Here is an 11,727-nt window from a genome sequence, read left to right on the forward strand (position 1 = left end):
CACACACACACACACACACACACACACACACACACACACACACACACACACACACACACACACACTAGGTAGGACTACAATCACGCGATTACGGCGACCCCCTACGCCTACGGCAATGACTGACACCATTGATTCATATTTGCTCCTTACTAACCTTCAGCTGAGGTAAAATTTCCTCCCATTGGCACGATATGACTACAATAGAACGGATTTACTCTTGTCTTATTGCGGCGAGCGAATCGCAAGTGCAATATCTGGCTAACCCGTTGGCTGCATGTAGATAATTGTCCGCATCAGCTGCTGTCTCTGTCCACTGGCTATTATGACTTTGCTAGCGGACGGTTGCAAAATTGAGGTTAACAATTGCACGTTGACGTCGTTCGCGGTCAATCTCGGCCACCGTAGATTTTGCGCAATTTCCAGCAAGAACTGCCCACGCATTTCTTCGCCACACATTGTCACTGCCACGTTTCTCGACGCGTGTTCAGTCGCACGTATACGTACTTCATAAAGCCTGACCAGTTCAGGAGCACGCGTAAACAAAGATGGCGTAAAATTATAGGAGAACATGCACATTGAGGTATATAAGGTACTAAGGTACTAAGGTATAAAGGTTTATTGCGATAAAGCGTATGATCGAGTGGCGACCATTCATAGAGACATCTGACGCGGCAGATCTGACGCCCGTACGTACGTCACAGACAGATGCAATACACTGACAGCTATAGAAATTATTCCTCCTGAAAATATTTCTCCTGAAATTCTGTGGAATGTTTAGCATAGATGCGCAGGGCATGCGCTCCAGCGAGAATCTTGTTGTACAGATGAACGGAATCGTGCCGCGGGAGACATGCCATCAAAGTCTTTCCAGATCAAACGTTGACCGCATGTAGCGTGTTCGCAAATTGTAAAGCAAGTCCCGAGCTAAATTGAAATAGGATTGGTTGAGAACGGTTTAGCTTTGTTGTGTATATACGTACGTCGTCGTCTTGCCCGTCTGATCATGCTTGACGCTCATCGTCACGTAGCGACAAGTCTCGCTCGTCTGTCTGAGAGATTACATTATAACTGAAAGTATATTTCCACTTGAATTATTAACGTTTATCCATATTAAATGCGCCGTCGCCGGCCAATGCATCTTCACAGGGTATTTGAAACTATTACGACGTTGCGTCGCTATCAAAATAAAGTTTACACGCTAGGTTTAATACGGGAACGTGCAGGAATGTTAATGCTATTTCTTTCCTCCGATACCAAGAGTAATATACTTAGTTATGCAGCTGCCAAAAAAAAATGTTGAGGTCGGTAAATTCGTAAGCCGGATAACGAAGTGGTGAAAGCAATAAGGATTACAATTAGATGGCATCGCACGCGTTCGGCTGCGTCAGTCACAGGTGTAAAGTGCGTGCATGAGCGGCATATTAACACGCAATGTATCTACGCATCGCACGATACATTATCATGCGTGACTTAGCACCTGTATTACGCTATTTTATCACGAAGAATGTGCTTTATTACCCCATCAAGGTTACGTTTATATGCTCAAGAGCACATGTAATATACCGCACTATCACGAGTAACATGCCTTATAATCACAACAGGTATCTTTTACATCTTTAATTACGAATTTCGCTGTCGCATGTTGGCTATATAATATGAAGAGCACATAGACTATAAATGGGTTTATATATGCTATCGATATCCATGATCGTCGTGAAAATTTTCACGTGTTATTTGATATGTTGCCACGTGTTTCCACGCATCGTTTCGAAGAATCGTGAAGGTTCTATGACTAGATTTCGTAAAGATGTAATCAAACCTCTCGTACCAGACACGGATATTTACACTAAGTTGATTTTCGCTATAAGGAGGGGTGCGCTCAAACATTTTACATACAAATGGGTTCGTGTCTTAAGAACGTCTGCCTAACCGGAGCACGACGTGCGTACGCGAATATCGAGTGAATAGCGACTTTTACAATGAATGAAATTTTCTTCAGATTTCGTTACGACGTTTACCTGATAACGATTACTCACTTCTTTCCTTCTGATTCGATCAACTAGAGACGACAAGTGGCATCACCGTCATGTTTGCACACGTCTGGAAACTCTTTACCGTAATCATGAATCGCATACCAATGCCTCGTGCCGTGTTTGTTGACATTTTTCGTTATCTATTACACGCCCTTCTTACGCTTGGCTATCTAAAACATTCTTGCAATGGAATGTAACGCATAGAAAATATGTGCAATGGTTTAAGATCCGGACCTGTGATATCAGTAACCACTGCGTCTACCACCTGTATATACGATCCGTCTAGAGATGACATCTTTTTATTAGGTTTAGTATTCAACTTTAAACATAGAAATTAAATTAAAACGTGAATTTCATTAGTTAAATATAAAATTAAATTGTTATTATATACAAAATTACAATATACTGCTATCGATGAATAGTATGGATGAAAATGGATGCGCGCGTGATTGGGAGGCTTAGTGTTTTTATACTAGTATGAATGTACGCATAAAAATACGTTGGTTTATATATACATCATGTTATATTGAAGCCAGAATACATACGTTTATGATACTAGCTTGTAGATTAATTTACCGACTTTGCACGCTATGTGATACTTATTCCGTAAGAATTGCTAGAGAAATTGTCACTTAGATCAGTAAAGAACTCTCAAACTACCCAATAATTTAGCGCCGCTTCAGCTTTAGTTGGGAAACTGAGTTACAAATCGGCTGCGGCTGTCACCGGCAGGGGAACAGCGCCATCTAGTGTATGCTGAAATGATGATTAAGGTATTATTGAGAGTAACACAGATATTATGGGGAGTGACATTATATCAAGAGTAGATAATAACACATTATTTGTGTTATTATCTACTCTTGATTATATTCACGTCTGCTGCTCGACCGACATGGTTTTGTGTAATTAATTCAACGATATTTTTCCGCGACTGAGTTGTCATATTCGGCAAGGCGCGTGTTATGCATACAACGCTTGTGTTAGCTCTAACTAAATCGCACTAACTTACAGAAAAGTTTCACAGTGAAGGTTTTTACACTGCGCGCAACTTACAATACCAGTCGATCACAAATTCATGTAGACATTACTATTTAAGATCACCATTCAATAAGAGTTAGAGGAGTTTATTGAGCCTTTGGCCTTGTACGAAAACGTTCTTACTATTAACTACGGATCAAATAGCCTCGGGGTTAAAGTTAAAGTACAAGGTAATGATTGTAGAGTATATATACATCGTGGATCTTTATACCTTATAGTTTACGCTTCTTCTTTTTGTAACATTGCGTCTCTTGTCGGCAACTCCTTGTTCGATATCAAATGATAACGCATTCTGACCACATAACGAAACAGTTTGGACCTTGACTTTTGTCTGAATGCCGTCATGAGTGGCCTGGGCATTCTGCTGCCGTCGACGCCCTGTATGATTTGGTACGCTGACCCCATGCGCCCCCCCCCCTACCGGTGTATTCGCGTCACGCAACGATCATATCTGCATGCAACCCCTATTCGGCTGTGAAATATCAGTCGTTCATTGATGGATCTTCTGCCGAATCCGCTATACACGCCTCCGCATTATACACCCGTGCAGACAGATCTCCGACTGCATACACGCAAGCACGAACGCCTGCACGCACACATGTGCACGCACGCACACGCGCGGACTACCACGCATGCGTACGCACGCGCACGTACGCACATACACACACATGCACACACACGTGCGCGCGCACACACACACACACGCGCGCGCGCACGCACGCACGCACAGATACACACGCGCGCACGCACGCACGCACGCACGCACGCTCGCACACACACACACCCTGACGTGCAGATGGGTATCTGATCTCAACGACTAATCTTAGCGCTGCATATGCTGCAAGCCGACCGCATAAGCGCATTACTGGCAGCAATTGGCCCGCGCAGGATGAGCATGGAGTGTTAGAGGTGTTATATATCCGCCCTATAGCCGCGCTGTCGGCTCTCTCTGGAACAGGCCTAACATATGTGGTCTCCGTCGTCGTCGACGTGGGCCCGCACCCGGCCGCCGCTCTCGCAGTGAAAACAAACTAATTGGCCTTGCTAAATAAATACACCTTAAGACGGTTGTGTTGGCTTAACCCCTTGACAGGCCGCGAAGTAGTCATGTATATCACTATCGGTTTCAGTAGTCGGGCGGAAAAAGAGCGCGGTGGTCGCCTGAGGTGCGGTATGACACGACCGCTACATCGCCAAAACACCTATACGTTGTGTTTTTTGTAATACACGAAGTTGTGTGTTTGTGGGGGATATATATAAATTGTAGTCTGTAGATAAATTAAAGACAAGGCATTACTTTTAGCTGTTACTCCGAGTTTCACGCTTACGCGATCATCAGGCAGACTTTAATGAAGATTCTTAAAGGAATGATGCAAACAATTCGCGCGTTGCCATGAACACGAATGACGAAAGAACACACACATCCACACACACACACACACACACACACACACACACACACACACACACACACACACACACACACACACACACACAACACACACACACACACACACACACACACACACACACACACACACACACACACACACAATGCTTTCTAATTAGAGGCCAGTGTATCACATTTTTATTTGGGATAAAATTAGCCTTCTGCATCGTTGTTGTTGTTGTTGTTGTTGTTGTTGTTGTTGTTGTTGTTGTTGTTGTTGTTGTTGTTGTGTGTGTGTGTGTGTGCGTGCGTGCGTGCGTGCGTGCGTGCGTGCGTGCGTGTGTGTGTGTGTGTGTGTGTGTGTGTGTTTGTGTTTGTGTGTGCGTAAAAAATAAAATAAAATATATGTAAATAGTGTGTAAAAAATAACAACAACTTTACATTATCGCGACTGCGATGTATATTAGAATGTAAATAAAAAACGAACCGTTTCTGGCTAAGCCGTTTGGTCCGTGTACGGTTCACGCCTTCTGACCGGAGCTAAGCATCCGTGTTAGCTGATTTGTATAGTGGGAAATAAATCATCGCCAAATTCACAAAGTGACATAACGAAGTCATTTCCCAATGCATGACGACTAGTCGAACGATGTTATATTAAATCGGTAACAAATGTCATCGTTTTATGGCTGAAAGTTGGTATTCAGTAACTCGGTGTCGTTTGAAAAGCGCGCTTGCTTCTCACTTTATAAGCATTCATCTCACGCGGTGTCATTACTATTTGCTTTTATACTTGTTCGTGACCTTGTTGGTTGGAAACGTAAATGTGAACTGAACTTTATCGGATACGCTTCGATGCAAATCTGCGCGCACTCTCCGGAGGGTATTGCATGTTTTATTATATGTTCTTTCTTCGAGCTTTCTTACACCTGTCTACACGTTACAGGGGAATGATAATCGGCCCAGACCTTTCGCCTGTCTGCCGCGTAGATTCTTGTATATTTGCATTGTGCATGCGTTTCAAATAGACGTCGCTGTTTTTTGCCGTGTTTCTACTTGTCGTTGTTATCTAGTAAGACGTGCGATACTAACAGCTCGCTCCCGCGTAAACCTTCAGTTTTTCTAATCCGATTCGTGTAGGCGTTGGCTAATAATCTCTCGATCAGCTAAAGTAAAACAGCAGTGAGTAGACCGCGAGTGGTTGTCGGTAACGCACGTAGGACAGCCTACTAGCGTCTAAGTAAACTCGTTTCTTTCCGCTCTCAAGTGCATTTCATCTCACCGAGATAGCCGAGTGGTTCCACTGTATCATTCATTATCTATAGAGTTCACTTACTATAGATATATACTTCACTCACGCGAGCTGCGTGTATACTACCTGCCGTATCCACGCCATTACCCGCCAACGATATTGCTAGCCCACACCAGAAAACATATACGAGAATATTTCACGAGAAGATATTTCGACGATTTATATCAGTTTGATCTGAAATTTAATCGCGATATGTTCAACGTACGATGGTACGTCCAGACGCGGGACGTCAGTCAGGGCAGGTTCTACAGCATGCATGGCGTGGTGTGTGATGACTTAGCTTAGCAGGAACCTCAACGGTGACGCCATGTGGTAGAATAATCGCCTTACACCGTCACCTTGATCTCTCGCACTGCGGTTGAAATCCACAACACGTGTCTATCGTCAACGCTATACAGCCACTAAATCTATACTATACGCGTATACAAATTATACGCGCATACGCGATGTACTATTATATCTGTAGTATCTTATATATTAATTTTTTTCCAGCGTGCGCGTGAACGCTCGAATTAAAAGTTAAAGGCTCACAATGCGCATCCAAACGCTAATTTCTCCAGTACTAGACTAGCAAATACTTCGTGTCATGCATAATCACACTACTTATGACAAAATAAATACCTCTAGTTCCGTCCCATATTCACTAGCCGCGTTGCCTTAAAACCACAACGGAAGCAGGGTGATGAAAACTGGTCATTCTTGGCGCAAACGCCGACTGTTTGCCAAACAAAAGCTTGCGAAGTGGTGACGTGAGACGTCTACATGTATTTTAGTCTTTGGTGCGCGCCGTACCGCGACCGCCGCACCGCTGCACGGTTGCTTGGTGAATTGGGGATAACTGTCAACAAACATCGGAGAATTTAACAACTTGGAGTATTTTCCAAAATAACCTTTTAATAAGACAACCGCGCAGTGAAATGGGAGGAACTAGAGTTTTATTTTTGTCATAGGTAGTATGATTAATTGGCATGCGCTTTAACACTGCATACATACAATACATACATACATACATACATACATACATACATACATTACATGCAGGCTTTTTCATGACCGTTTACACGTCCAACCTTTGATCTCCCGCACTGGCGGTTTGATGACCAGCAACACGTGTATTTCGTCACCGCTATGCTATGATGTACTATTATATCTGAACTAAATCGTCTTGAATTTTTTTCCAGGCGTGCGCGTAAACGTGGAATTAAAAGTGAACACTGCATACATACATACATACCTGCAGGCTTTTTCATGACCGTTTACACCGTCACCTTGATTTCCCGCACTGCGGTTGAAATCCACAACACGTGTCTATCGTCACCGCTATGCTATGATGTACTATTATATCTGAACTAAATCGTTGAATTTTTTTCCAGCGTGCGCGTAAACGCTGGAATTAAAAGTGAACACTGCATACATACATACATGCAGGCTTTTTCATGAAGCTGCGAAAGCGGTAACAAAGAGCCGCTTATTAATTCTTTATTGCATGTAATTCAAATACAAATACATGCACAGAAGACAGTGTTTTTCAGCGAGAAACAAATCTGATAGAAGCAACGCTGATAGATGAAAAACGTCAATTGGCAATGCGTTCCTCGCAGAACGCACAATGCAGCGCGGTGTGTTTATTTACTCGGGCACGATCTTTTTGCTCAAGTACAACGCGATGACGTAATCATCAACAATCCGCATAGCATGACTACCAGCCTCTCCTTTATAGACTGACCCAACAAGCCGTCGGGCGTCGACCCTCTCGGTGCATGCCTCGGTCGCGGTGACGAGTGGGAGCCCATCTAACGGCATCGTTGGAGCTCAGATCTCGGATGCGATTGAAGTATAGAAACCTGACGTCGCGACCACCAGCACCGCTCACCTTCGCGTTCGCACTGCGCGACTTTTGCGCTTTTTCATTTTCGTTTTATTTCGCCGCGCAAGAAGGAGCGCGCGCCCGTGTTACGTTACCTGTCAATAAACACGTGCGCGAGAGTGTGTTCGAGCAGCCTGTTCTGCTCGCATCTATGACAAATACGACATACGCATATACGCTCTCCTATGACACTATTTGTCATAAGAAGATTCTTCCTATGACAAATATTCTTGTATGTGCTGTGCGCATCATAGGAGTTTAGGAGCGCTATTATGAACGCAAGCAGTGAATTTCAGCTGTAAAGCGGAACGAAGTTGACTCGCCAATATTTGTCATAGGAAGGACAAATAGTGTCATAGGAGAGCGTATATGCGTATGTCGTAGTTGTCCTAGATGCAAGCAGAACATGTTGGTTTGAGAGTGTGAGAGTGTGTTTATCGTGTAAGCAGAATTGCTGCTAGCGACGTACTGATCGTTGTTGGCTGGCTGCCTGGCCTACCAGATACCTGCTAGGTGCGTGGTACTAGATGGGTTCCTGTGGCTCCTGGCTGGGTATACCGGTGTTGCTAGATGGGTACCCGCGTGTGCGCAGCCTCCGTGTGCGTGCGTGCGTGCGTGCGTTGTGCGCGCGCGCGCGCGCGCGCGTGTGTGTGTGTGTGTGTGTGTGTGTGTGTGTGTGTGTGTGTGTGTTTGTGTGGGTGTGGTTGGGTGCGCGCCCGTGTTGGTGCGTGCGTGTTTGTTTGTTTCTGTTTTTGCGACCGTATGTTCGTGTATGCATTCGGGCGTGCGTGCGTACGCGTGTATGTGTTCGTACGCGTCTGTGTACTCGTGCGCGTGAACTTGTGCGCGTGCTTGTGTACTTGTTTGCGTCTGTGCGCACGTGTTTGTGCGTGCACGTGTGCGTGCGTGCGTGCGTGTGTGCGTGTGTGCAGGCGTGTATATCCGTGCGTGCGTGCGGTTCTTCGCTCCTCAGCTATCCACGGCCGGCTACACGCTGCATGCTCACTTCGTCTGCCTTGCTTGCTGACGTCACGTGATCCAGTGACGCCTCCGCCGCCGCCGCCGCCGCCGCCGCCGCTTGATTTGCATCTATAAGATCTCGGCGTCGTCGCACTAAAGTACGAGAATGAGAGCGATGCAAGAATGACGACGTGACGTCACACGGCGCGCGTAGACAGACAAGGAGATACGGCGATCGTTCGCGTTGGTACCCGCTGTTGCTGTTACCACAGGACTTAAAGTTTTGCATCGTAGCGACTGTAATTTTACGTGGACGATGGATACGTTGGACCGCGGTGCGATATAGCTGAACTTGTCGAGTCGCGTTAGAAAACATCTCAGCTTCTACTAACAATAAGAAACAAGTGCTTGGATATCACAATTTGCCGCAGCGAGCTGCATCGGGAAGAAGGTAATTATGTTTGATTCTTCAATGTTGATTGATGCGTTTGCTCGATCGCGAATATGAATTGAATCGATTGGAAAGAGATTTGGATTGAATATTTAGAATTAGTGATGAAGTGAGTGTATTGCTATTGAGTATCGGCTGAGTATTGCGAATGAGCAAATGACTTAAATCGACTGAAATCAAGTGTCGATTGTGTATCTTATTTCGATATTACACGGTGATCAGATATCACCGATGTGTTACCAAACATGCTCGCTGCTCTAACCCGGGAATCTGTGTGACTCAACTTATTGTTGAGACGTGGCGAAAGCGAACAGAAGCTGTACGGATTGATAATACGCGGAAAGGCGTGAGTAAATGAAGCGCCTCGTGTCTAATGTATGTGCAAGCGATGTGATCGACCACATAGTGTAACAGCACTGTTACAATGAAGTGATAACAAGCAGCCGCCACCGTAAACTTCCGCCGTCTTCGCATATCACTAACAGTTGCGTATGTCGTTAGAATTGGAGTGTAATAATGTAGACCTTATATATATATATATATATATATATATATATATATATATATATATATATATATATATATATAATAGATAATGTGTTATGACACTTCTGATTAGAACACAGTTGTTTACACGGTTGTTTACGTTGTTATTTTATAATGATAGACAGAGTTGCTTACGACGCGCGTTTACGTTATAGCGACAGACATTACAGTCGCGTCTTCTAGATGACAACACAGTTTGACATCGCGGTTGATGAGTTAAATCTGGTATTGTTACGAACGAGGTATTGTGTTACGCTTGCTCTCACATATTACACGCCATCTGCGTCGTCGAATGCGAGCTGGCACGTACGATCGCGTATTATCCGGGCTAGTGCGTCGCCCGCGAGAGATCAGCTCGTAATATCAAACCTGAGTGGAACTACGCTCAAGAAAAGATTTCGCGATAGTTCGTGGCATATATGCACATTCGTTTGGCTCCACGACGGGCGGGCATATAGCACCTACACTATTACCTACTGCTACACGTGACTCTTATTATGCCATGTTAGGTCGCTAGGTTAGGATACTAATAGATTTAGTCGTCCTTTTGTTCTTTAGTCGTTTTTTTAGTAAATAAGGTAGTAAATTTAAGGTAGTAAATACATTTTGTGTTTATTTACCATGATTTTTTTATTGAGACGTTCTAAGTGCCTGTGAGTGTGGAGAAAGGAATTTGTCGACGAAAGTATACGAAAGCGTATAAAGTGTATTGTGTGATCTACACAATACACTTTATACGCTTTCGTATACTTTCGTCGACAAATTCCTTTCGAGGTAATACGTGCGTTATGATACAGCAGTCACTCAATCAAGTGTATTCCAACAATCTCTGAGTATCTCGTCGTACATTTAATTAGAAGTAAAGCAATTACCATACCCTCACCTAATCAGTATGATCATACCGTAATTGTAGAGGAAGAGTACCCTTTGCTAGTTTGTAAGAGAAACTATGCATCCGTTATTCAGACACGACAATGAAGGGTGCATCCAAACGGTTACGCGCTATCGTAGTTGTGATAAACGCAGCCTCTCTGACCAAATAATCTTAATAGCAACGACCTTTATAACTATACGAACTATAAGCCCGCGTTTGATCTCTCAGCCCATGATAAGCACTCGTAGAGCTAGAGCTTATAGGCGTAGTATTGAATTACAACGTAAAGTGGATCACCACTGCGTGCGTAACCGACCACTTTAAAATTCACACCTCAACAGCTTTGGGCGACAATCCCGCATCACGTATGGCTCGATGAATCAGCGTCGGCATAGCCATGCAGCAAGCTCATAATATATGTTCAGGCTTCATTCGCTGCTCGTACGTTTACACCTCGGCCACCTTTAAATCGCTAGTCATCGTTGCTATGCGTTGAGCGTACCGAGCCTTTCCGCAAGCTATATACTATAATGAAATCCGCGTTTACTTTGCTTTCAACGCCCCGCTTACTGATTTACCTGCGCCGCAAAGTGCCGGGTCGCACTCGCCCAGTCAGGTAACGTACGATTACTGAGGTTCTTAACCGCATGCAAGTTACATTCGACAGCCAGCCCACCCGGGCGGCCACACCCTACGACGTTTGCGTCTACTCCTCCCCATTCAAACATTCTCCAGATGCCCCCTAAAGCACAAACCTGCAACCATCAGCAATCTCTATTCGCGCCTGTAGACATTATTGTATCCGTAATGTAGACATTACACATTCCAGAACTTCATAGCTTTTTTGAAAACCCGTCACAAACTACTAAGCCATCCACTGACGGGTATTGTATATGACGGACTCTACAGTTGTACAACACTGTTATATTAATGCGTATATATACATTCCGTAGCATTAGGCAATTTGCTCTGCAGTTACTGCCGCACGCTCTACCAGGCAAAACATACACTATTACGACGACAAAATAACAATAATAATAAATAAACAAATAAACAAACTGTTAGTTGTAGTCATATTATTGACTAGATAGTGGTTTACCGCCTACTCTTTCCATAACGATTTTCATTAATTCACACAATGAAAATAACCTGCTTCCCTTGGCATACGTTACTCCCGCACACACACGCACACACACACACAAACACACACACACACACACACACACACACACACACACACAACACACACACACACAAAA

General features: G+C 44.2%; 1 long non-coding RNA gene across 1 annotated transcript in view; it reads left to right on the top strand.

Moving 5' to 3' along the window:
- The first annotated feature begins 8,767 nt into the window (after positions 1–8,767).
- Positions 8,768–11,727, top strand: part of LOC106807346 — an 11,889-nt gene continuing 8,929 nt past the window's right edge. Inside the window, exon 1 of the long non-coding RNA XR_001393657.1 lies at positions 8,768–9,048. This is a non-coding gene — a long non-coding RNA (uncharacterized LOC106807346). The remainder of the gene's footprint in view (positions 9,049–11,727) is intronic.

This window comes from Priapulus caudatus, unplaced genomic scaffold, assembly GCF_000485595.1.
Source record: "Priapulus caudatus unplaced genomic scaffold, Priapulus_caudatus-5.0.1 Scaffold209, whole genome shotgun sequence".
NCBI lineage: Eukaryota > Metazoa > Priapulida > Priapulimorpha > Priapulimorphida > Priapulidae > Priapulus > Priapulus caudatus.